This window comes from Nematolebias whitei, chromosome 5 (genome assembly GCF_014905685.2).
Source record: "Nematolebias whitei isolate Nwh7 chromosome 5, NemWhi1, whole genome shotgun sequence".
Classification (NCBI taxonomy): Eukaryota; Metazoa; Chordata; class Actinopteri; order Cyprinodontiformes; family Rivulidae; genus Nematolebias; species Nematolebias whitei.
This window is the reverse complement of record NC_056502.1, coordinates 35,163,808-35,190,278: the sequence shown is the minus strand read 5'-3', so window position 1 is coordinate 35,190,278 and position 26,471 is coordinate 35,163,808.

Sequence of the window (26,471 nt, the reverse complement as noted above, 5' to 3'; positions counted from 1 at the left end):
TTTTTGCTTTGTTTTGCTTTTGTTTTTTTGAATGTCCAGAGGACCAGATTGAACTTTTTTGGATTTTTCTACCTGGATTATTGAGCATGCATCAAGATATGGCTCCTAATGTTGGTAAATTAACTTTGGTTGAAGTTGACTAATTTTTCTTAGTTTGGTTGTCTTATATTGCCCAAATATTCATAATTAGGTTTAAAAAAGTTCAATCTGGTCCTCTGGACATTTAAAAAAAAAAAAGAAAAAAAAAAAAAAAAAGAAAAACAACAAGAAGTATAGAAACGTTTCGTCTGTCATCCGAGAGACTTCCTCAGTCTGAGGTGCTGTGTTCAGCTCAGTCTCTTAAATAGCACCTTCTCAGAGTGGATCAACCAGTTTGCTGCTGACAACCAAAACCAGCTGATCACATGCTCAAGAAGGACCATCAGCCTAACAATGGATCATTAGCACACTGATGGCTGTTTACTGTTCACAGAGGGCTGAGTGATACTAGAATCACTTTTTAAATCACTGAACAGTTCCGCCCCATCCTATCTCACTGATCTTCTGCAGCCATATGTCCCACCGCGCTCTCTGAGGTCAGCAGACCAGATGCTTCTCTCAGTCCCAGAAACCCGTCGTAAGCTCAGAGGTGACAGGGCTTTCTCTGTTGCAGGTCCATGACTGTGGAATGAGTTGCCACTGAGTGTCCGGCAGGCTTCCACACTCTCAGTCTTTAAGTCTCGCTTGAAGACCCACTTCTATTCGCTTGCCTTTAACACGGTGTGATTTGTTTTGGTCCGGTCTGTTCTCTACTCTGTTGGCCATTTTAGTTAGCTTCTGCTGCTATTTGTATATGTATTTCTATTTTATGTTTTCCTGTCCGCTGTGCATGTTTGTGTTCTTTTGTACAGCACTTTGGTTGGCCTTGTTGCTGTTTTAAGTGCTATATAAATAAATTGGTATGGTATGGTATGGTAGAAATCACAGCATTGTAAGAGGGGGACAGTTGAACCCAGAGGCCTCCACCCCTGTTTAATGATGGACGATTTCTTTTCACAAAGATGGCCTCCTTTACTCCTCTCTCAAACCATCGTTCCTCTCTGTCCAAGATGTGAACATCTTCATCCCTGAAAGAGTGACTGCTGGCCTGGAGATGAGTGTAGAACTAACTTTAACTTTTTTAGATTTTTCTACCTGGATTATTGAGCATGCATCAGGACATAATTAGGTTTGTTCAGCAATGGTTTTAAAAATCTAAATTTAATGTTTTCAGGCTTTATTTTGAGGCTTTAATGACACACAGGCTGTCAAAATGAACACACTGTTATTAAAAATCTGGATAAATTATTTCATCAAACACTGTAACACAGAGAACTGCCAAAGTAATTGTATATACCGCTACACCGATAGTTCCATATATATGAAAATTTGATTAAAAAGCTCATAAACTGAGTTTGAATGGGCTGGAAAGTCAAACACAGCTTATTTATTGGTCAAAGAACTCAGGCTCCAAGTTTTTCCACTTCTGTAAATTTAAAGCTGAAAACATCAACTACTACTTTGTTCTTTTAGAACAGCTTTATACAGCAACTTTTGCTGTTTATCTGTAGAGGAGCGAACTGATGTAGTTTTTGACCTTTTGTCATTATGGAAGTCATCAGAAAGTGATTGCGAACCACAGTTTTGTGTTAGTTGCAAACTCATGTTTTTGTCACTACATTAGTGCAGAATTGTCCACATCCCCAATGGACGTCTCTACTGTGGACCGTATTACTGGTTGACAGAAAACAGTTGTGCACAAGTTACATCTTTAATGTGAGAGTATTTTTAAACTGGGACTTGCAGTCATTCACTACCACCAAGTGTTACTCGTTCATCTGACATCTGTTAGTAGATTTGTATTATTTGGCAATTTATTCAAGTAGAGAGTCTTATAATAATAAGTAATAAGTAATGTCTAAGACCAGAAGTACTCAGTGTGATTTTTTTTGGGGGGGAGAGTGGGGATTCCTTGGCAGTAACTGGCTGGCTGAATGACTTCTTCACAATGCTGGTGCTGTTAATGCTGACAGATTGAAAAGACCAAGGGGTCTTTAGACGGGACCAGTAAGTCTAAGTAAAGGTTGTAAAGGTTCGAGGATGTGTGATGAGCTGAGATTCAAGCTGAAATGTGGGACTGGCAGAAGTCTGCAGGTGTTTCCCAACACCACCACTATGCACACACTGCCTTCACTGCCTTTCATTAGTTGAGGGACCGACGAGTCGGGTGGGCTTGTGATCATAGAGAAGACAAAGAAAAAGAGGGAGAGGAATAGCATGTGTTTTCCCTAGGCGCACCAACAGCTGTGCGAGAATGATTTATGCCTTTTCTCAGAACTCTGGGATCTCAAAATGTTACATTTAATCAAGCACACTGAGAGCAGAGCAAAACTTAAAGATGTCCTCTATAAACCCTTCCAGTGTTGATCTCTTTACCATACTGGCAGATCTGTGGGAACCAGGGAACAAAGTTATCTTTAATCTCAATTTAATATATTAAAGAGAATTATGAATGCTACATAAATAACTCCGTAAGAATTCCCATGGTACTTCAATACTAAACACATTTAGTCATTTAATAGATTAATTTTAGAAACACATTTCTCCTCATTTAGCAGTTTAAATAAACTGAAGAAACTGTTTCAAGGTGTTTTTATAATGTTTAAGATGTCAACTTTTGAATCCTCTCACACCACTGTTAACAGTGACATACATTTACTGTATTGCTTGTAGAAGACAATTTTCACTACTTACACATTGTTTATTATTGTTTCTTTGGTGCTATGTCCATACTGCCCGTTGTATGTCTACAGTAGTGTGCAATAGTTTAAGTGTCCCAAAGGACCAGGCCACAGCGACCAGAAACAGGTGGTCTGTAGACCCAAAGACTAATGAGAGCAGGTGGGAATGAAGTGCCTTCTGACTTTGATCTGACCACTTCACACAAACGCACATAGAGTAGACAAACACAATTACACTCATTGGTTAGTGCATTCACACGCAAACAGATGCATGGAAACCGCACTGACACTATAGATGGGGTGTGAAGTGATTTGAGATCTCCCTTAGTAGGCTCCTCCATTACAATCTTTCAGAAGCCTGTCGCACTTTCATATGTCCATTTATCATGCTTTTTTTTTCTTTCCTTTGTGCGTTTGCTCCCTTCATAGAGTGGTAAATCAACAGTCTGGCTTTGTTTCAGGCAGCAGCTTGATGGCTTTAAGCTGCTGCCTCAACTTTTTCCTGTTGAGAAATCTCCTGTAGACAAAATGGCACTAAAACGTACATTTCTTGTACGTTTTTGAAAACTCCCAGTAAGCAATTTGTTAAACTTGTACGCAAAGTTGAAATCCTTGCATAGTCTTGCTGAACACGTGAAAGTAAAATACCTGCTTTAGATGCTACTCAGCTGTACATGCATATACCTGTCAGCCACATGGTTTAATATCTCTGCTAAATACTGAGTAGGTCCTCCTTCAGTCACTGATTCAGTTCAGTCAGAACATGACATGCATAAGCTCCATCCAGCCAGCCAGCCAGCCATCCATCCATCCATCCATCCATCCATCCTCTTTTACCCGCTGCTTCCATTTTGGGTCACGGGGGTCGCCGGTGCCCATGTCCAGCTTATCACTGTGCGAGGGGCGGGGTACACCCTGGACGGGTCGCAAGTCCATTGCATAAGCAACAGGTTATTTAACAATCTTATTCATTTGGAGTATTTCAAATTTAATGATCTTGTACTCATTTATGTCTAAATTAAACACAACAGAGCTGTGCTACTAAGTCATTACATTTTTGATCAAACATATGTACTTGTTGTGAAAACCTGCTATTTGGTTTGTTTTTAGAGGACACTGATGCTTAGGATAGGTTTCTCTATTTTCCTCCTGTTTCATGTCTTAATTTTATAGCACATCATCTGTGAAAGCTTTTGCATTGAGATAGTTTATAAAAGCTCATAAATTCATGCTTGAGTGGGGTTTGACCCCAACAACACATGTTGACTGGAGTTTTCCAGTAAATCTCAAAACTGTACAATGCAGTTCCACGTCCCACAAAATCACATTGCAGATATGCATCAGTTCATCATGGTCTTGCACAAAAAAGCAGTAAAAAGGATGGATGGATGGATCGTTTTCGACTGAGTGGAGATAAGTCATCCTCACTAATTAAAATTTCAGATGCAGAAAAAGAACAAAAAGATGAATCAAGGCGCATCTTTGCTAGGTAAGTCAGCTAAAACACTGTTTCCAGACAGAGTGGGAGAAAGAACTTGATTTTAAACTGGTTAAAACCAATTAATGGTTAAAACTAGTTTTAAATGAGTTAGTTCAATTCATTTTATTTATATAGCACCAAGTCACAACAGAAGACATCCAAGGAAACTGTACAAAAACGTTGTAACTGAGTTCAGTTGACATTTTGGTGAGCTAGACATCATCAAGGACATTGCTGTATTTGTCTCAAATAAATTTCAGTGTGTTGATGTCGAACAGGTAGCTGTAAATTCCATCAGTTATTTGCTCTCTAGAGGAGTTTACAAAGAGATATTTGATTTGCCAAATGACAAGCGTAATGCCAGATGAAGGATTATGGTTTTGGAGTATGCAGAATGTTTTCTAAAAGGGAGTGCATATTTGGATCCACAACCTTTTGTGATTTTTACGGATGACAATAATCAAATCAAAGTACAGTATAGGAGCTTCTTCCAGTCTACCTGAGAGTGGCTACTTTCAGTTATGTGGCAAATTTCAAAGAACTTGTAGACAGTATGTATGCTTGAGTGAACATTACTGTAAAATGTTACTGCCTCTCATCATGTTTCAACAATCTGCATTTGTGCATGTGCGTGTGTTTGAAGTAAGGCAGATAATGTGGAGATTAGACCCAAGGGAACCCGCTCAGAGCTAGTTATTGAGGTCAATCATGGCCCATTACTAGAGCTGTTCATCTGTGAAGTGTTGGGCTACTTAGGCCACTCTCACAGAGCTTAGGGCCTGACTGGAGTGTGAGGCTGAGGGGCATGCACAGAGACGGACGAGGGTTTAAAGAAATGAAAGCTGAGGCTGAAGGTAGGAAAGGGTTTAAGTGTGGCTGGGTATAAAGCTGCTGCTACATTAGCCTCTTACATGATATCACAGCTCTCATGGGACTTTTTGACAGGCAAATTTACTTTGCTGTAAGAATTATAGTCTCTGCATTTTCAGTTTTTGGATCATACTTAGGCCTAACTATTTCAAAGTCTAATGACACGCACATTTTTCCTGTAATGAAATTGTTCAAAACAGTAAACGATACTGAAATAAGCGTAATTAATAACAGGAATAACACACCTATACAGCCAGTAATTCAAAAGCAAGACATCGTAATAGAAAGTGAATGGTAAAACTTTAGCTTACTCTAGGAGTAAAATTATCCCGTTTTTCTTTCAGTAAAATATCTCAGGCACTACTTAGCAGATTTAAATGAAACTGTCAGAAAGAAATGATTAAATAAACAATCTCAGCTGAGTAACTTTTGGAGCCAAGCTGATTCAAAATGGCCACCGTCCATTAGAAAACACAAAAATGGCCATAACGGTTGATTTACAGATATTGAGTTAAAATTCGATGTTGTATTGAGTCACTCACAATTCATAATCCAAGTCCTACTCATTATACAAGATCTTTGCATCTATCTGTATTAACAATTTGAGCCAAGCCTGAATGAATTTCATGAACCACTTGATACATTTTCATAAAACGTTGCAGGTATTAAAGTGCACATCTACAACTGAGTAACCTTTGGAGTTGATCCAATACAAAATGGCCACCCCAGCTGTCAATATTAGACTTCTAAATAACTAGAACTCAGTTTTACAAATATTGAGCTAACATTTAATGTGATCGTTTCTGAGTCATTCACAACAATTTGTGTGCGACATCTCACAATTATCACATTGTGCACAACTTTTTTTTAACATGGCTTGACCAAGAAAATAACTTGCCAGTACTCTGTCATGGTGCACGATCAATATTAAGTTTCTTTCAGCTACTCCCTTCTTCAGGGTTCACCAGTGAGTGAACTCACGTGAAAGATTGGGCAAGTTTTTTTATGCTAGATGCCCTTCCTGACACAACCTGGGTTTGAACCTGCAACCTTAGTATTACAAAATCCATCCATCCATTATCTTTACCTGCTTCTTCCCTTTGGGGTTGTGATGGTCACTGGTGCCCATGTCAGCCATCACTGTGTGAGATGTGAGGGACACCCTGGACAGGTCTCCAGTCCATCACAGGGACAAATTGAGACAAACAACCATTCACTCTCTCACTCACACATAGAGACAATTTAGAGTTACCAGTCAGACTAACATGCATGTTTTTGATCTGTGGAAGGAGACTGGGGTACCTGGAGAAAACCCATGCATGCAAACTCCATCCAGAAAGGTTCCTGGCTGGGATTCGAACCGGCAATCTTCTTGCTGAGAGGCAGAAGCTCTACCAACTGAGCCACTGTGCTGCCCCTTGCTCAATAATCCAAGTAGATAAATCTAACAAGGTTAAGTCAGGTCCTCGGGACGGGTTCTTCTTTGTTGAAATGTTTAATCTTTTATCCAAAAGACTTCTTTTCTAAAGAGAGCTGCAAGCAATTTAACTGTTTGTAAGATTTATTAGAGTATTTGCAACTCTTTAGACTAAAGAAGTCTTTTGGATAAAAGACAAAACATTTCAAAGTAAAAAGATGAACCCATCCAGAGGACCTGACTCAACCTCGTTAGATATAACTTTCATTTCTCAATATTTTCTTCTTTCAGCTGCTCCTTCTTCAGGGGTCTCCACAGCGAACTAACTCGCAAAAAGACGTGGCAGTTACTTTGACACTGAATGCCCTTCCTGACGCAACCACAGACCACTGAGCCACAACAGCCCTCTGTGTGGAGCAGAGAGCTGCCATCTAGGACACCCGGGGGAGCACATGCTGGGGGTTAAGTCCCTTGTTCAAGGCAGATGAGGGTGGAGGCAGGTGTGGGTGCTTCACCAATCCCACTCACATTTTGATGTCCGTAACGGGAGTTGAACCGGCGATCTTCTGATCACAGGCCCACCTTCTCTATCCTCTGCGCCACCACTCCCTCATTTCTCAATATAAGATTATAGCCTTTAAATTTGGCTGGTGGATAATTTGAATTGTGAAGGAATGCTAGGTCTTTATTTTTCTGTAATTCTTGTCAGTGAAATAACTGACAGATGAACGGGGACTGATTGCTGTTTCCAAATAATCTTAATTTCCCATCCCACCCCCTTTTTTGCACAGAACTAACCACACAAAATGCACATCTTGTAAACAAAAAGAAAGTTCTCCATCAGCCATAAAAACAGTGAGCAAATGAGTCAGAAAGAGAGAGACTCGTCGTTGTAGTGACAAAACAGGTCACTGCATTTTAACGTTGAAGCCGTGCTCTAATCATGGAGGCGCTAAAACGAAACTGAGGCAGTCTGCCTGTTTTATACTGTGTCAAAGTAGAAATGATAGTTGCTAATAAATCCTGTTTAGATGATCTTTGCAGACAACTACCTAAATCGACTGTTTTGTCACAGTTCGTATTTTCATTGTGAATGATCAAGGCACAATACTTATTTAAGATACAGAGCACACCATTTCAGAATCCACATGTTTTACTTTAGAATCAAAAGTATTTAAGGTTTTAGAGTAATTAAAGATGAGTTAAAAACCAAGGGTAGTTAGTGTGGTTTTTACAACTCTTTAAATCAGAAATGCAGAGCACGCGTATATTCTGAGGGTGTGAAAGGAGATGCTTCCAAGCTTTCTACCCTTTATCCAGCTTTGGACAGAGTAGCAGGGATGGAGGAGGGCAATTTACTTAACCTTATCTAATTGAATGTTGTCGCTGGATCAAAGGTCGCCGCATTCCACAAAGTCAGATCAAACATCGCACAGCAAAATCAAAACAATTGGCTTCCCTGCATCAGTTAATCGGGGTTTAGAGGTTTATTCTCACAAATTGGAGACAATAGTGTGCAGACTGGCCGAGGGGCCTGAACAACATTTATAATTATGCACAGTTGTACTAGAATGTTTAGATTTTAGTTTTCACTGCCGCACCTTTTTTTTTTTTTTAGCAGTAATATTTTAACATGTTTTTTGTTGCTTCAGTGTATACTATACAGATGTGTGGTTGCACCAGGCAGTAGTTCTGAAGTTGTCTTGTGATGGGAAATTTCTTTGTCTTTTACAACTTGCCATATTTGCTGACACAGACAAACATGAGTTTGTGGTGGCCCCCTGCTCATCACGCCACTTAGTTTGTCAGTGTCTGTCTGTGAGCCAAGCTTCTGTCTTTCATCTCTCATTACTGCTGTTCCAGCCAGTAAGATCAATCACAACCCTCCTCACATTATTAAAAGTTGGTTACTGATTCATAATCTGCCAGTGTTCGAGTCGTGCACAGGCTAACCAGGGTTCATACAGATGCCGAAGAGGCAGAGCAAAGCGAGCTATGTGGAGTTCTGTACCAGTAGCCAAACCAATATGCGTCTCATTGCTTGAGTGCCCATCAGAAAACATGTTGTGGGCGTGGGAAGGGTGATGAGAGCCTATTAGCTTCTTCACAGCTCAGCTGCCGCAGCATGCCTTCTCCGTTTTACCAAGACCTCATATTGCCTCTTTCCCCCTTCAGAGTCTCCTCCACCTCAAGTCCCCTTCTAGTCTGTGCTTCATCCAGATTTTCCCAGGCCACATTGTTGAGCTAATCAGTCTGTGTGCACTATGTGGGCAAAGCTGTACCACACACAATTACTGCAGCACCAGCTACACTAAAATCTATAGGATATATACAGCACAGTGATTATGTTAAAGGGTATTAAAAAGAAAAAGGAGTTTACATACAGAGAGTAAGAGAGTGTATGATCTCTGAAGTTTCCTTTGATGCTTAAGTGTTGATTAATTCTGGGGGACTGTAAAAACATGCAGTTAATTAAGCTAACGGCTGTTATGTGAAGGGAGTCTGTCACAGTGGCAGCAGTACGAGGGGTTTCTCACAAGTTTCACTGAGTATAAAGGAAAGTAATTAACAGAATCATTCGATAAGAACCAGACTGAGGGAGTTGGAGATGGGCTCATTCAAGACTGGAATGTACCGCACGGTACATAACATGGCTTCATTCTCAGAAGCCTTCACTCACCCAACAGATCATTCTCGTTACTGACAACTAGCACCTCCGTGGACCTTTTCAGGGTTTCACATGTTCAGGGGAGCTTATAAAGTTAGCAAAAAGCTGGCTTTACTATAATTTGTTTGAGGGCATTAGAAGATAAAAATTATGGATTCTGTTAGTGTTTTATGTTGTTTCAAATTAAGAGCAAAAACTTCTTTTTTTTTTTTTTTTTGCTTTTGCTTTAAACCAGGGGTCTGTAACCTTTATGATCAAAAGAGCCATTTCTGCCCTTTTGTTCACTAAATTAAACGTGTCCAGAGCTGCAAAACCTGCTACAATTGTTATTATCAACTGGTGGCCCATGGACCACTTTAAGTTTGTTAGAGGGGGGCTTTTCTGGCCAGTAGGCGTGAAATTATAAAACTAAAAACATCTGATGATTGTTAACATTTATTGATATTTTTACATTTTGAGACAAAAAAAAAGACTGGATTCCATCCATCCATCTGCTTCTTCCTTTTTTGGGTTGAGGGGGTCAATGGTGCCTACTGTATGTCCAGCAGTCACTGTGCGAGAGGCAGGGGACACCCTGGACAGGTCTCCAGTCAATCACAGAAGACTGGATTCTTGTAAAAAAAAAATATTTACGTATTTTTGCCAATTTGTTTTAAAACTAAAACGATGAACTGTGCAGACATGTCTTTTTTTTTTTTCATTGTGGAGTAGAGTATCCTACTTTCAAGAAATAAAGCATGAAGTTAAAGTGAGTACTATGTGTATTAGTACTATTATTCCACATATTTGCAAAGGAAATGACAGGAAAACTGCTAAAACTAGTATTTTTTTTTTGTGGGTATAACATCCTAAAAATTACAGTTTTATGTTAATTTTGGTCAATGCTTGAAAGAGCCACTGCAGAGGGACCAAAGAGCCACAGGTGGCTCCAGAGCCACAGGTTGCAGACCCCTGCTTTAAACTAACAATTCATTCATTAAACCTTTATTTAGACAGATAAATCATGTTGAGCCTCGGAGACTCGGATCCAGCAACACTCAGGCTTACTAATTATAAAGTTATGAATACATATAACTGCCTTGTCATTTTGGGAGCAATGCTTAAACAGTGTCACTCCCCTCTGCTGCTGAGGCGATAAACAAATAACTCCGACACCTCCTCAGTCCTCCGCTGCTGTTTTCATGACACTGGACACTTGTCATCCACAGCACGCATGCTGCAACAAGTAAACTCAAAGCGAGAGTGATACCTGCCCTCTTATTCCTCTTTCGCATTGACAACATGTTTTAGTTTTATCGACGAGTCTGTCGAAGCACAATTTAGATTTTTTTTTGTAAATACAGAAGTAATGTTTAATAAATATTAGGACTCAATTCTTTATTAACAAAATACATTTTGTCATTAAACAACTTTTCAGGTTCTTGTCTTGTGATCATGCGCGTTCACCTGAACACCCCCCCTCCCCCTCCCCACCCCCACCCCCACCACCACCACCACCACCACCACCACCACCACCACCACCCTTCCCAGGTCAGCCTGCTATTTGTGTTCCGGTTTACAAATTAAGCCCCAAATACAAGTTGACATTTTTTTAGTTTATACCAGGTAATAAGTATTCTTAATAAGTATTCTTAGTTTACTCTTCTGTGACATTTATTGTTCTTTAAGCAATTTTTTTTTAATCATTCATAATTTTGCAATTATGCATTGACAATTTCTAACTATGTATACAGAGTAAATTCTTAATCTGAAAAAATGTTGAGACTTGACCTGTTTGCTGAAAAATAAAATGTTCATGTTGACGGTCACAAAAGTTTTATTTTTTGTTTTCCCAGAATTTGCCCTGTAAAGTTGGCTTAACTGTGCTTCTCAAAACAGATCTTCTAAGTGGAGCACAATAAGTTTGCATCCATTAGTTGGTACATTGTTTTTTAATTATGAAGATATAATTATTTTAAAAAAATCTTAACTGGTTATAAATTATTTAACTGCATGAAATTTTCCATTTTACGGTGGCTGTAAACATGACTCAAACTGCCATGATGATGCCTCAGAAAGGAGCGGTAAGCTGCACTTATTGATTTCAGCGTGTATCTTCGTACCACGCTGAGACAACACAGCATGACTAAAGTGATTTGTTTCAGCTCTCATAGATAATGACTACAAGGGAGGGGGTTCCCAGTAGCCTGGTTAACATCAGTTGATCGACCATCTTGTCTACTGCTGACCTGGAACTGCAGGGTCACCCAATGATGAACATCTTATTGTAACCAATAAAAGTTTTAAGTACCATAAATTATGACCCTAAACTCGAAACTCTTTTCAATTATGCAAACACACACTTGCATAGTTTCTTAGCTGTGGTTTAGTTGTTAGTGGACATTCTGTCTTTCTCAAGTAATAAAAATAAGAACTGGAACTTTTGTAATGATCTAAGTGCCTGTGTTTATATGCACACACTGAGTAAAAAGTTTGAAGAGAGCCAAGAAGAAAAAAATAATAAATGGCTTGTTAGGCTCACTGTAGCACCTACACACCTGTCTTCCACTCCCTGACAGCACACTTAATAAGACAAGTAGACAGAATCTAACCTAGAACGTAAGCCTCAGATAAATGCTGTGCAGAAACTAAAGGTTGTATTGAAAACAGTCTAGTCAGAAGTGTCCATACAGACATGTAAACTTGTAGTTTTAACTGTTTGCATTGAATCACCTTTAATTCTACCCATATGCAACGATTGAAATACTCAACCTCTTGTCATTTTTACTCCTCATCATTGACCAGAGCAGGTTAGATTTCTGCACTGATCGCAGGTCTGTTCTGGCATTTCATAAATCAGTTTTTAGGGTCAGCTTCTGCACGTAAATACAAACCCATTCCAGATTTCCTGATTTACTCCCCCCTACCTCACTATAGTTTTTAGCCCCTTTTTCTCCGACTCTTATTGTCTTTTTCATCCTTCACCCATGTGCTTCTTCCCCTTAGACCTTACAACTGATTCTGCCCCCCACCCCACTTAACCTTCATCCTCTTGCCTGCCAGGTTCAGTAAGAATGTTAATGGAAGCTGTCAATGAGGACTTATTTGAAAGATGCTGGGAGCACCGAGCAGGGCATCGTCTGCTGACAGAGACTATGGCTCAGTGAGAGTTATGGTCTTTTGGCTGTGCTCCCTTGCCCCGCTCAGCGTCTTCTGGTAACCCGATCCCAATATTTTTTCTAACCCTGGAAAGCCTTGTGACTGGTCATTTTCAACTCGGCTACACTTTTATGACCAGTTGTCTTTCTCTGACTTTGAGGGCCCATTATGTTTGTTGTTTCTTTCTTTTTCTCCGTTACACCACGTAGCTCAGTTGTGACATTGATTTATTGACTTGTGTGCAGATGACAGTTAATTTTACACACGATGAAGTCTGAATTTTTGCAGCCACTTCACTTTGTTTACTTTTCTTTAACCGTTTGACGTCTCTTCAGCTTTTGTTTCAAATGTATTTATCAGTCTTGTCTTATGTGCAGCATCACCTTCCTTTGGTTACAGATCTCCTTTGCTCCTCAGGGATTTATCTAAATAAATAAAAAGTCAATATTAAGTCTCACGCTGAGCTCGGCCCCAATTTAAAAGTGTAATTTTTTTTTTCTCCACTCATAGCTATGGGATATTTGAAAAAACAAAAATAACACTATTCTGGCAAATCACACATTACTGAATTTATTAAGGATAACATTTTAGAATGAAATATAATCTTGTTTATTGAAAGCTGTGGCTAATGTTTCTGTACCCACAGTGTGCATTAGCTTTACGAGCTTCCAGCTTTCACAGACTGGACTGACTGGAGGCTCAACAGTCTGCCTGTGGCCTCCATCCTTGCTTCTGTGAGAGTAAGCTCAACAGCCGGGCAGCAGCTCCAGACTTTCATGCCTCACAGACTCGAGTCAGCTTCCTGGGAGTCGGCACTAATTGGGTCTTGCTTCTTTGGTATGCCTGGGAAAAGCAGGCGAGGATTTTGTTACACAATATGATTGGCTCGATATACCTGAAGTGATTGGTTCATTAATGTGTCCACACAGATGTAAAGATTGTGTGAATAATTTTTTTTTTTTGTCGTCTTAGAAGATTAGTTTTAGATTAGAACCATGGCCTGACTTGTAGCTGATCTGATACTGAAATGTTCCTGATATGATTTGTTGTGCTTTCTGTTGGACTGGAGAAATAAATCAGAATCAGAATAAGCTTTATTATCATTGCACCGAGATACAACGAGAACATGTACGTACAGTCGTCCGAAAGATGGGCGGAGTGCACGAAGCTGCTACTATAAAAGTGCGGCCCTCTTATTCTTATTCAGAATAGTATTTTGCTTAGATGAGAAAAGGGAAGAAAAACATGAGGAGAGACGGTATATAAACAAAGATCTCTCTCACGCCGTGTCCTAGACAGGGCACAATTTGAGGCATCAAAAAAAACTACCACAGCAAAGCAACATAAATAGATGTTATAGGCCGGTGGACATTGAATTTTAAGGGAAGGTCGTAGCATAGTCCAGAGCCCCCCACCCCACCCCACCCCCACCCTCAGCCATTGTCCAGATAAGAAGTGTCATTTATCATCATCTCGGTTGAGGTTCTGTCACATGTACATGGCCTTGGGGAAGGGAGGGGTGAGGAGACGGACAAAGCATCTTTGTTTTTCCTAAACATGCCTGGAGGAGTTGAGATAAGTCCGCCATCAAGGCCACAGTTTGGGTCAGGCAGAACTCATGAATTACTGTTTCTGCCTTTTAAAGTCTCGCTGGTACATTTCTCTGATGGAAACCCCAAACAGCCGAATTGATTCCTTATGCCGAAAGTCAAGCTCACAGCTTCTCCAAGATTATTCCCACTGTTCATGGGTGCTGCTAGAGAGTTCACAGTCCTGATAACAGCCTGCTCCAGCTCTGACGCAGCTCCACATAATTCAGTCTGATTGCTGCCAAGCTTCTACACATCCACACAAATTTGTAGACAATCCAGATTTCACCAACCCAAACAGCAGAATTCTAGTTGTCATCATGAATCCAATTTTGTTTCCTTTAAGGGTCCTCCTTACCCTGACTCCTGTCGATAAAGATTTAAAGCTCTCTGATTATGGAGGTACATGGGCCAGAAACGAATGATGCTCATGGATCCGTGTAGAAGAGCTAATGTTTAACGTGTAGATTGGAGAGTTTGATCTCCTTTTTCAATCACTCTCGACTGATTGCAGTAGATAAATACAGTCATTGCAGCATGACATTTTATAGTGGATCTATTTATATCATTATATATTCTTAATTGAATAAAATCACTATTTTAAATCTGTCATCATAGGAAAAAAAAATGAATTGAGCAAGACTTCAGTTGTAGAAATCTCATTTCATGAAGTCGCAGTTGACACATTAATACTTTGTAACAGAGATTTGAATATTAATAGAAACAGGGATTTGAACAGAAAACGGATTGAATGGATAATCTTGGCTAACATTGGAAGATGATAAAACTGTTATCTGAATGTAGAATGAGTATGATTTAAAGTGTCAGTGCAATGCTGTGATTTTGGACAAGTAAAGGATGTGTGACCAGGTGAAAGCACTAAAATCAGACTGATTCTGCAGTCAGGGAGATGGATGGGTTTTCACTGGGGCCTGTTACTACATTCAAGAAAGATGAGGTTAATCTCAGTGTATAATCTATTTGATATGACAATATCTCAGTCAGTCAGTGCATTTCACACCAGTATTTATGGTAAAACAAATACAATCTTTAAGTGTCATTTGCAATTATATTTACCATATTTTTTTTCTATAAGGCACACTTAAAATCTTTTAATTTTCTCAAAAAACGACAGTGTTCCTTATGTATGAAAACAGACACGTTCATTGATATTGCACCTTACAATCCAAAAAATGCAGTAATCAAAAGTGTCAAACGTGACCTTAGACAGCGAGTAGCTTGTTGTAGTTTTTACCAAAATGTCATAATGTGGGAATAATAACACTTAATATTGTCTTGTGATATAGTATTGTTTTTATTGTTCGTTTTTTGTCCAGCTGATTTGTTTGCTAGTATGAAATGTGGAATATTTGAAGGGAAACAACACATCTTGTGGATTTGTTGGACATCTTTTTGGTGAATTAACAATTAGTTGACCACAGCCTGGTCACTGGAGCATTAATAGAATTATTACCCCTTTTCATGCACATTATTTATTTTAGCTCTATTATTCATTCAACCTTTATTTCTACAGGTTAGTCTCATAGTCATCCGATCCATAGATCCGTACCCTGAAGACCCTCGATAAGTGAAAAACCGTGAAGTAGGAATAGTAGTACAAGTAGTAAGTAATAGTTTATATATATATATATATATCTATATATATATATATATATATATATATATATATATATATATATATACATATATCTAAATGCTCTGAAAGAGCACAGAATGTCATGATTTCCGCTCCTCGCCTCCTCTGCTCTTTGCCACTTGCAAGTGCTCTTGGCCACGCCCACTTCTCGTTTCTGCACAGTGAACAGCTGATCAGCTGCAGCAGGATGTTTATCCTGTAGTGTGTGCTGTACAAAGATGCAGTGGGAGGCTTTTTCTGCAGCTCTGGGATGCACAAAGGTGCAGCAGTTGCTAAATAATTTAAAATAATTTATCTTAAATAAAAATTCCATGCTGTCGTGTGGCTCATCCATCAATCAGTCAAATAAGTCATGTCTAATCTTACTTTGAAAAACAGCAATAGAACGAGTCCGCGATAAGCTGTGAAGTACTGAGGGACTACTGTGTATATGTGTGTTTGTGTGTGTGTGTATGTATATATATATATATATATATATATTATTAGTGTTTCAAATAAGTATATGTGGATATATGTGTTCTGTTGACTTGGACCTTTATCACTTAGTTTTTTTTTATTTATTTAAATATTTATACGGTAATCATTCTTACTTTCTCAGCTTTATCTCCTTTTAAAAAAAATACAAACAAACAAAAAATTGTAAGATGAAGCGTAAATGAACAATGCCCCTCAAAAGTTTATATACCGGTATATAAAAAGCTGTGCATCAGTCTAGAGTTCCTTAAACTGGAAAGATGGCCTTATAATCTGACCTAATTTGTAAACCCTGTAATGCCCCCAACTCTCCCACCGTGTCTGCCACCTTCTGTGTTGAGGACTAAATTTCAGCACCGCTGCTTCTGGATCCCTCTTAGCCTCTAGCCAGCCAGCAAGTCGCCTCGTCAGTTCAATCTACCCAGTCCATCAGTTTTGTTTAAGAGTCTCTTTAATTCCCCTTGATTAAAGGGTCAAAGGTCATACTGTCGTGCTTTTCCACATCGTGTATATGGGGTGTGAGGTGGGGGGAGGGGGGGTGTAAGAGTGTGATAAGAAGCAGATGGGGGAAGTTGAGGAAAAGAACCTTATCACAAAGTCACATGTTGGATTTATGACAGTCGAACTGAAGAGTTTCATGAACTGTTGAATAAAGACAATCTATTGTTCCAGTCAAATCGTTTTGACTTTAAATAACTAGAAACTTAACTTATATTAATATTTACCATTCAGTGAACTATTCATCTTAAAAAATAACTTAACTTTTTTGGTTGGGTATAATCAATTGGGAGGAACTATTTCCTATGGAGAAAAATCACAAGTTTTGTGGCCAACAAAAAATTTAAGACAAAGTTAATTTCATGGATTCATACTCGTGTCCCCACCCGTTTATTTTATTGTTTTATTTTTACTTCTCAGACACTTTGTTGGGGTGTGATGTCCACTCTCCTATAACCCAGTCATGTTGATGGGCTGTCAGTCTGGCCTCCTGCAGTGGCAAACTCAGGCTGTTCACACCTTTCTTATCAGCTTCTTTGCTATCAGAAACTTTCACAGGAGCTTCCTCTGTGGCTGCAGGGAAATCAAAGCCACCACAAAACCTGCAGCTCATTCATGTATTTGTCATTTGATTCATTTGCGCACAAAATTGTATCATTGCCGGTGTTTTAATTTTTGTCGAGCTGGTCAATACATTTAACAACTGATTTTTTTTTATTTTTTTTTCTCAGAATGTCATATGTAACTATGGTTTGTTTTTATTGTTCTTACCTACATCCTTTGTAATCTAGAATAATCTGAAGACATGAATTGAGCAGATTTTGGTCAAACCTGTGTTTTATCATGACATTAAGCAGATTCACTCAGCAGTGAATCTGCTGCTTTAACAGCAGGTGGTAGTTGTGGTAGTTTGAACCTGTGGATTCAGAGAAGTGTTTCAGATACATTACTGAAAGCCTCACATTTATCTAGGTGTGAACATAAGGTCATCTGTGCCATGGGAGGGAAGGAGCAGCAGGGAGCTGGAGACGGTTTTCAGACAGGCACTGGTTAGATAGTCTCACTCCATTGGCTGGTTGACACTCAGAATAATGAATCTCACATTTGCTTTACAGATGCAGATAAATATTTATTTCTGTTGAAGAAAGAAAATCTCACAGCTGTCACTAAGGCCCAGTCCATACGTGGAGGATCTCCTGGAAACTGTAGACGTTCTCATTGTGAAAATGTACATGCTCACACTATACTGTACTGCACACTGTGATCACAATCACTGGTAAGACCAGACTGCATAAGATGTAGAACTCACTGTAGTTTCCACATCAGGTTCACTGTTGCTGTGACTTTTGTATTTCAACAACATGCACATGGTCACAAAAAACTTTAGTTTCCAGCATTAGAACAGTTACATCCAAACTGCAGAAAACACAAATGTTTATTTTGAGCGGCAGTGATGTTTGATCTGCTCTTACGTGATACTTGAAAATGTAAATTTCAGGGAAATGTCAACTATTTACTATTTACTAACAGTGGGTGGGCATCACAGGATCAGCCCTCAAATGGTTTAGATCCTACCCCTCTGAAAGAACCTTTTGCATCAGCATCAAGGACTTTAGTTCAACATGGGCAGCTCTTCTGTGGGGGGTACTGCAGGTGTCTATCTTCGGTGCTCTTCTCTTTTCTGTATACCTGCTGCCACTAGGTGCTATTTTTTGTAAACATAACGTTCCCTTTTCTATGCTGATTACTGTCAAACGTACTGCCCTCTGATGCACAGTGGTGCACGTTCTATTCAACATCTTCTTGACTGCCTGGCTGACATAGGGTCTGGATGTCTTTAAATTTCTTAAAACTTTAAAGAGAAGAAGAATGAAGTCGGCTTGTTTCCTCCTAATGGCACGATCAAGAACCACAGTATCAACCTCTCCTCTCTAGCCCCGTTGGAGAAACAAAGAGTCACAAATCTGGGAGCGATAATGGACCCTTCCATAAAACTTGTGTAGTGGACTAGGCCTCCGACCAAAACCTGCCTCTGAAGACCTTCATGGGACAGGAACTGTTATTTAATTGATTTGAATCCAGAAATACAAATTAGCTCATCCAGAGACTTTCTAATTGTATCCTGAAGTAACCAATTGAAAGAACACTCTTCTTTTCTATTATCATCACTATTTTACACTATCTTGATAATCAAAAGTGTGTTTAGTTCAAACCATTTTTAAATGTTGAAGTGAACCACTCATTTTAAATCAACTGTGAAACAGTATTAATGATTTTTTAATCCTCATTTAAATTAGAAATCAAGTTAAATGTCTATTTTACAAAGTAATTATGCATTTTGATCTTCTGTCTGAAATGAGAAGGAGTGATGTCGGTCAAAAGTCAGAGACAGTCAAAAACAAGTTGTTAGAATGGGCTGTCGTGTTTTTAAAACTCTGACAGTAAATAAGAAAACTGGCACCTGCAGTGTTCTCACTTTGCCAAAACATTTCTCTGTCTGTTCCTAAAACATTCTTGCTGTTTTCTTGACTTGTAAAAACCCTTTGACATCACTAGAACCACACCCCCGTTGGTTGCTTCAACCAATCAGGACTTACTAAAAGTGACCGGAAGCAGAACTCTTTAAAAGTCTACACTTCCTGGAACTATGAGTCTTCTTGAGTCTTCTGAGTCTGCTGGAGTAATGTCTTCTAGAGTTTTCTGAGGTTCTGGGAGAGTTCTAGCTGTTCTGGAGTTCTGGAGTTTTTCCACTGCTGAGTGGAACTTCGGACTCAGTTTTCCAGGCTGATGGAGTCATCCATCTCTGCAGGAGTCACGGCGCCTCGCTGTGGTTCCACCAGTCTAATGCCCTACAACTTCTGAGGAAGTTTGTTCTGTAGAAAAGAGTATCTCACAACTTCTGCCGAGTCGCAGCCGCCCTGAGGAGACGCTGAAAGGTAGCGTGCCAGAGACCTCTTGACTGTAGCGGACCCATCCTCTGCCAAGGTAAAGAGTCATCACGAGCTTCACTACAAGTATACCGCGGGCGCTGCGTTTGAAAGGAGCGTGTTGTTCTGGTCTACAGACATAAATCTTCCTCCACATCTTCCTTTAAACTCCTCCATATTTCCCATCTTTAAAACTCTTCTATCCTGCCAGTAATTAATCTAGATATCTTCAGAAATGTATGTTGTTTTTATTAAGTAAAACATGCCATGTTTTATTAATCAGAACCAGACCAGTCTAATCAAGTATACAGTGTTTTGATGTTAAATTTTGATTCTGTTAATAAATGACCACATTTATTTTGATGGGTCAAAGAAAATTAACGTCTCATGTCACTGATTAAACTATCTACGCACAGAACCTCTGTCACATATGTGTAAGTAGCTCGAAAAAGAAAGAACCCGTTATTTAAATATGACTGTAGTGAAGCTCTGAAGCTAACCTAGCCCTTTAGAACACTACACTTGTCACATAAACAAGATTGTTAAATCCTGTTTTTTTCCAGCTGAGGCAACTGTCTAAACTGAAGCCCATACTGTCTAAAACTAACCTTGAGACAGTAAGACATGCATTCATAACATCCAGGCTCGATTACTGCAATGCACTTTTGTTTGGAATCAGTCAAACCTCCATTGTACAATTTCAGCTGGTCCAAAATGCTGCAGCCCGAGTTTCAACTGGTATAGGCAAAAGAGAGTACATGACACCAGTTCTGGCCTCCCTGCACTGGCTCCCGGTTCACTTTCAAATTCAGTTCAAAATACTCATGTATGTTTTTAAATCACTGAAGAGTTCTGCCCCTTCTTATCTTGCTGATCTGCTGCAGCCATATGTCCCACAGCGCGCTCTGAGATCAGTGAATCCAATGCTTCTTTTGGTTCCAGGAACCCGTTGTAAGCTCAGAGGTGACAGGGCCTTCTCTGTTGCAGGTCCAAAACTGTGGAATAACTTACCACTGCATGGCAGGCAGGCTCCCTCTCTCACTGTTAAGTCTTGCATAAAAGCCCACTTTTATTCTCTGGCTTTTGACACTGTGATTTGTTTTTAATTAGTCTGTATTCTAAAATGTTAGCCATTTACAAACTGGATTCCAAAAAAGTTGGGACACTAAACAAATTGTGAATAAAAACTGAATGCAATGATGTGGAGATGGCAAATGTCAATATTTTATTCGTAATATAACAGATGACAGATCAAAAGTTTAAAATGAGTAAATGTAACATTTTAAAGGAAAAATATGTTGATTCAAAATTTCACAGTGTCAACAAATCCCAAAAAAGTTGGGACAAGTAGCAATAAGTGACTGGAAAAAGGAAATTGAGCAAATAAACAGCTGGAAGACCAATTAACACTAATTAGGTCAATTGACAACATGATTGGGTATAAAAAGAGCTTCTCAGAGTGTCAGTGTCTCTCAGAAGCCAAGATGGTAAGAGGATCACCAATTCCAACATTGCTGTGCAGAAAGATAGTGCAGCAATACCAGAATGGTGTTACCCAGTGTAAAATAGCAAATACTTTTAAGTTATCATCATCAACCGTGCACATAATTTCGCTCCACCACATGTACCACATGAGGTGCGAATGACAATAAAGAAACTCTGACTCTGACTCTGATAACATCATCAAAAGATTCAGAGAATCTGGAACAATCGCTGTGCGTAAGGGTCAAGGCCGTAAAACTCTACTGGATGCTCGTGATCTCCGGGCCCTTAAACGTCACTGCACCTCAAACAGGAATGCCACTGTCAAGGAAATAACAGAATGGTCTCAGGAATACTTCCAGAAAGCATTGTCAGTGAACACAATCCACCGTGCCATCCACCGTTGCCAGCTGAAACTCTACAGTGCAAAGAGGAAGCCATTTCTAAGCAAGCTCCACAAGCTCAGACGTTTGCACTGGACCAGGGGTCATTTAAAATGGCGTGTGGCAAAATGGAAGACTGTTCTGTGGTCAGATGAGTCACGATTTGAAGTTCTTCATGGAACACTGGGACGCCATGTCATCCGGACCAGAGAGGACAAGGATAGCCCAAGTTGTTATCAACGCTCCGTTCAGAAGCCTGCATCACTGATGGTATGGGGTTACATGAGCGCTTGTGGCACGGGCAGCTTGCATGTCTGGAAAGGCACCATTAATGCAGAGAACTATGTTCAGGTTCTAGAACATCATATGCTCCCATCTAGACGTCATCTCTTTCAGGGAAGACCCTGCATTTTTCAATACGATAATGCCAGACCACATTCTGCAGCAATCACAACATCATGGCTACGTAGGAGAAGGATCCGGGTACTGAAATGGCCAGCATGCAGTCCAGATCTTTCACCTATAGAGAGCATTTGGCACATCATAAAGAGGAAGGTGCGACAAAGAAGGCCCAAGACGATTGAACAGTTAGAGGCCTGTATTAGACATGAATGGGAGAGCATTCATATTTCTAAACTTGAGAAACTGGTCTCCTCTGTCCCCAGACGTCTGTTGAGTGTTGTAAGAAGAAGGGGGATGCCACACAGTGGTAAAAATGGACTTGTCCCAACTTTTTTGGGATTTATTGACGCCATGAAATTTGGAAACAACAGATTTTTCCCTTAAAATGATACATTCTCTCAGTTTAAACTTTTGATCTGTGATTTGTGTTCTATTCTGAATAAAATATTAGATGTTGACACCTCCACGTCATTGCATTCAGTTTTTATTCACAATTTGTTTAGTGTCCCAACTTTTTTGGAATCCGGTTTGTATTTAGTCATCTAATATTTCAATGTTTTTACTTTCTTTGCGTGTATTTCAGAAACTCCCCCTCGCTCATTTACTGTTCTCATCAGGTTGTGTTTGCAAACATAATTTAATGTTTGTTTAACAATCAGCCATGGGACCATGGTAAAACTAAAATATATGTTACTGTACACATTTGATTTAAAAGGACACAATGCATCACACAAACTTTCTTTGAAAACTTTCCTGAATCTCTGCTCCAGGTTTCAATGCATTACAGCAGTGCTTCCATGGGGGATAAAGCTATGCCTTGCACAGTCTGCCCTCAACTTTTCATTTTCAGTGAAGTGCTCATAAAGTGATGATTGTGGACTTCAGAAGGAACAAAAACATCTACACCCCCCTGAACATAAGAGGATCTGCGGTGGAAGAGGTCTCCAGCTACAAGTACTTGGGTGTACACATGAATGACAACCTCAGCTGGAGCAACAACACCACCAGCCTGATCAAGAAAGCTCATCAGAGACTCTACTTCCTCAGACGGCTGAGGCGAGCTGGTCTGGGAAGCTCAGTCCTCACCTCCTTCTACAGGTGTGCAGTGGAGAGCATCCTGTGCTCGAGCATCAATGTGTGGCATGGAGGCTGCACAGCTGCAGAAAGAAAAGCTTTGCAGAGAGTGGTGAAGGCTGCACAGAAGATGTTGGAGTCAGTCTCCCCACCATCACAGACATCTACACCTCCAGATGCAGGAAGAGGGCCACCTGCATCATGAAGGACCCCACTCACCCAGCACACACACTTTTTGCCCCACTCCCCTCAGGAAGGAGGTTAAGGAGCATTAAGTGTAGAACCACTAGACTGAGGAACAGCTTCTACCCTGAGGCGGTTAGACTCATGAATCTCTAACTAGAATAATCACTGTGAAAAACCATATCATGTTGCTGCTGATCTGTTTCATGTTGCTGCTGATCTGTTTCATGTTGCTGCTGATCTGTTTCAATGTTGATGTGTTCATGCGTGCACATCTGCTCACAGACTCATGTTCATGTTTGTGCTGATGTTCAATGTTTTATGTTATGAGTGCTTAGTGTATATTTAGTTGATGTTTTTCTTAGTTCATATCTTAGATGTTATTACTGTTTTTCTTATACATTTTATTGTTGGATGTAACTGGGACTTGTGTACATAATTTCGCTCCACCACATGTACCACATGAGGTGCGAATGACAATAAAGAAACTCTGACTCTGACTCTGATACAATTTTAAGTCTTTGTATTTGTATCCATGTACATCTCAAGCCTTGTTGGTCTTATCGTCTTACTCTTCTTTGTTGGAAGACTGGATTCAATTTAGGCAAACAATGCAGACCGTTCTGCCCCTAGACGTTCTGTTTATTTATTACAGTTAGAGAAACATTTATGTGGAGCCATCATTATCCCCTGAGTGAACAATTAATATCTTTGTATACGTTTCTACAATAAAAACCTGCATTGATAATTCTTTTTCATTCAACTAATTTACTACGATGTTGGAACGTTAAAGCATTAATCTGAGAGCTTGAGGATTCACGATGAGTCTTGCTTGGTAGTTTGGTTTGAGGCGCAGTGTCTCATTTAGTCACAGTCCGGCTCAAAACTCAGAAGTTCATCTTTAAAGTTAAATGAAAGTGCTACAGTTGAAACCAGAAGTTTACATACACAATTTAAAGACAGATATGCATTTTTTTCCACACTGTCTGATGTGAATTCAGAATAAACTTTTCCCGTTTTAGGTCAGTTGGAATTACCAATTTTTTTTCTATTTACAAAATGCCAGAATAATGAGAGATATAATTTTTAAGTCAAATTTTATTACTTTCTTCAAAGTCAAAAGTTTAAATACACTAAGATTATTATGCCTTTAAACAATTTGGGACATTTGATGCCATGTCTTTGGAAGCTTCTGAAAGGTTTATTGATAACATCTGAGTTAATTAGACACACCTGTGGATGTCATTTAAGGAACACCTGAAACACGTTGCTTCCTTGTGTAACATCATGGGAAAGTCTAGAGAAATCAGCCAACACATCAGGAAGGGAATGATGGACTTGCACAAGCCTGGTTCATCCTTGGATGCAATGTCAAGATGCCTGAAGGTGCTTCGTTCATCTGGACAAACAATTATATGCAAGTACAAGCAAGATGGGAATGTCCAGCCATCATACCACTCAGGAAGGAGACAGTTTCTGTGTCCCAGAGAAAAATGTGCTTTGGTCCAAAATGTGCAGATCAACCCAAGAACAAAAGAAAAAGACATGGTGAAGATGCTGGCTGAAGCTGGTAAGAGTGCGTCATTATCCACAGTGAAACTGTATCGACATGGTCTGAAAGGCCACTCTGCCAGGAAGAAGCCATTACGTCAAAAGAAACAAAAAAGACAGATTAAAGAACCTTCATTTTTGTAGACATGTCCTGTGGTCTGAAAAAAACTAAAATTGAACTGTTTGGCCATAATGAGGTAAAAGGGGGAAGCTTGCAAGCCTGAGAACACCATCCTGACCGTGAAACACGGGGGTGGAAGCATTATGCTGTGGGGTTGTTTTGCTTCAGGGAGGACTGGTGCACTTCACAAAATAGATGGCATCATGATGAAAGAACATTATGTGGAAATACTTGAGCAACATCACATCAGTCAGGAAAGCTTGGGCGCAAATGGGTCTTCCAAATGGTCAATGACCCAAAGCATACTGACAAAGTGGTTACAAAGTGGCTCAAGGACAACAAAGTCAATGTTTTGGAGTGACCATCACAAAGCCCTGATCTCAGTCCTATCACAAATTTATGGGCAAAGCTGAAAAGGCATGCGTGAGCAAGGCAGTCATGGCCCAGTTCCACCAGTTCTGTCAGGAGGAATGGGCCAGAATTCCTTCCAACTACTGTGAGAAGCTTGAGGAAGGATATCTAAAACATTTGACCCAAGTCGTACAGTTTAAGGGCAATGGTACCAAATACTAATAGTGTATTTAAACTTTTGACTTTGAAGAAAGTAATAAAAATCGCCTTAAAAAAATCTCTCACTCATTATTCTGGCGTTTCGCAAATAGAAAAATGTTGGTAATCCTAACTGATATAAAATGGGAGAAGTGTATTCTGATTTCACGTCAGTGTGGAATAAATGCATGTGTCTTCTTAAAAAAAGTGTATGTAAACTTCTGGTTTCAACTGTATGTGCTGTCATCATTGTATGTTCCCGTAAAATGGCAAAATAGCTCTCTGCATTTAACTCATCACACCTGAGATACACCCAGGTAGAGCGGTGGGCAGCCATGTAAGCGCCCGGGGAGCAATTAGGGATTAGGTGTATTGTTCAGAGATATATGGGCATTGTGGGATGTTGAACCTGGGACTTTCTGGTCCCAATTCTGCTGCCCAACCTCTACACCATCTCAACCCCTTTAGTTCTGTATGATGTCGCGCACAATGTTTTCCTGAGAGTAATACCCCTGTATTTCCACGATAAACTGTTTACTAATACTGTGTTAAATGCATGCAGCTGTACACAGTACTGGCAAACCGCTCTCTGTCGTGGAAAAATAAATTGTTATTGCTTTAGCACTGTCCTCTTTTATTTGAACGTGTTATACCTCATGTGAGAAACAAAATCAGAAGAGTATACTTCTGTAGCAAAGTGTTGTCAAATGAAAATGTTGCACTTATCAAAGACAAAGTTTAGTCTTGAAACGGCGGTCTAATAAACACCATTTGGATGTTGAAGAGCCCAGCATCATAGCTGCTTGTGGTTTTCAGTTTAATGTATGTGAGTAATTACCAGCCGCTTTTGAAGTAAGCACACAAAAATGTTGCAAAAAAACTCATTGGCTGTACAAAAAATAGGGCTGGATATACAGACATGTTTTAAAGAGCCATTGGGTCGGTTGTTTTTTGGAGGGATGATTATTTAAAATGAAAGTAACTGTTTTTCTTTCTTGAGACTTTTACAGGTAGCTGTAGAAAGTTGGATCTTTTGTGACTCAGAATTATCCTCAATGTTTTTCGTTTTCATAATTGTGCTCCTCTGAAGTTCACTGACCGTAGTTTGTCAGGAAGACGAGGCACTGGGTGGGGTGAGTGTGTGCCGAGTTGAGTCAAATTGGTTGTGGTTTAATGCCATTTGCTACAGCATTATTAGTCTTCAATGTGTGTGTCCTGTGCCAAGTGTCTTGCTTTAGTCTCCAGGCTC